Here is a 2,036-nt window from a genome sequence, read left to right on the forward strand (position 1 = left end):
TCAAGTGGCCAGCATGGCAATAAGAACCATCAAAGGTAATAATTATTTAAAATGATAATTTAGGGTATCTAAGAGATACCACCACGCTGGGAATAGCAGTCAAAGCTTGACTCTAAAACCACATGAAATGTTCATACAGCACCAGGAGAGAAGACGAAGAGACGAAATAAACTAGAAAAAATTACTGCATAATTCCAGATCCCGGAATTCTGGCTTTGGATTAGAAATGCTTTGCCTTATCAGTGGAATATATTTAGAAAAGCACATAAATACAAATATATATATATAGAGAGAACATACGATATAATTACATATACGAACGTATACATACATATATATATGCACGTATGCACACGACCAGTTTGAATTGCCCGGCTAAAAACTCCTCGTGCGATATGGTCAGAAATATCACCGCAGTGAATATAATACTCTCTCTCTCTCTCTTTTAGACTTTTACTTGTTTCAGTCATTTGATTGCGGCCATGCTAGAGCACCGCCTTTAGTCGAGCAGATCAACCCCAGGACTTATGCTTTGTAAGCCTAGTACTTATTCTATCGATAAGTTTTGCTGAACCGCTAAGTGACCGAGACATAAACACACCAGCATCGGTTGTCAAGCAATGCTAGGGGGACAAACACAGACACACAAACACACACACTCATACAAATATACATATATAATCGGGTTTCTTTCAGTTTCCGACTACCAAATCCACTCACAAGGCTTTGGTCGGCCCGAGGCTATAGTAGAAGACACTTGCCCAAGATGCCACCCAGTGGGACTGAACCCGGAGCCATGTGGTTGGTAAGCAAGCTACTTTATTTCATTTGATTTGCCATAAAAGCAGTATACAGAGTAGCTGCGGGCTAGACGAACACATTAATGAGATGAAATTGATGATAAATACGATGGTATAATGAGAGAAGGCAAAAGCCGGCGCCGAACTTTGCTGCTCTATAACGCTGTTCTTTTAGAATTAAATTTTCACATTGAGGCTATGAACCTCGTACATAAAAAGTCATAAATTAAGGCATTTGACTCTTACAATTTTTCTTGTTTTTTTTTCGCCCGATATAGCCTTCGCTTCTCTCAAGCAAAACGATGGGTCTGGGTCGGGCCACTTTTCAATACTGAATTCGTCGAGGGGGAAGGAATTCACCACCGCACTTATGTGACTACTCGACACGACCTCCGCAGACACCTGCGGAGGCCAGTCCAGATCCCTAGTACAGGTGTGGACTCCCTCCCTCCGGCGTTTCCTTTATTCACAAATTTCTGCAGGGCCCCTCCCTTTCAGAATAGGATTAGCACATCCTTTTCCTCACAGGGTGAGCCCACAGCTTCTACTCCGTTGGTGGCACAATTCCCACCAACATTGTCTGGACACGCCGGCGGTGCACTATCGAGCACCGGCAGTGCCTCGTTCTTTTTTTCTTTTTCTTTGGGGCCACTGGAGTAGGGCGTACTTCCGCCTTTGCCGGAAGGTCCTCCTCCTTAAATATGTCTGGCATTTCTTTCTCCATCAATTTTCAATATCCCGAAGTACTTATAGCCGTCTCTTCTATTGGAAGACGGGTATTGGAAAACAGCAGCAGAGGAAACGATGAAAATACAGTTGTTACTGATAAAAGTGATCTCATAGCAAAAAGCAGAGGCGAGATCTCTAATAAGCCACAGGAAGGGAATAGTGGTGCTATTATTATTATTATTATTATTTTTATTATTATTATTATTATTGTTGTTGTTGTTGTTGTTGTTGTTGTTGGTGGTGGTGGTGGTGTTATTGTTGTTGTTGTTGTTGTTGTTGTTGTTATTATTATTATTATTATTATTATTATTATTATTATTATTATTATTATTATTCAGTAGTTTTATTTTTATAACGTGCTTTCACTTCACTACCGAGCGCAGCTCTGTGCGCCTTGGGTATGTGCTGTGGTTTGCTGTGGTGCTCTTATGTTTACTGTATTGAAAGTGTTTTGCGTAGAATGTGTGCAGTACCCAGTAGTGCAATTTTCTGTATGTTATATATATT

This window comes from Octopus bimaculoides, chromosome 22 (genome assembly GCF_001194135.2).
Source record: "Octopus bimaculoides isolate UCB-OBI-ISO-001 chromosome 22, ASM119413v2, whole genome shotgun sequence".
Taxonomy (NCBI): Eukaryota; Metazoa; Mollusca; class Cephalopoda; order Octopoda; family Octopodidae; genus Octopus; species Octopus bimaculoides.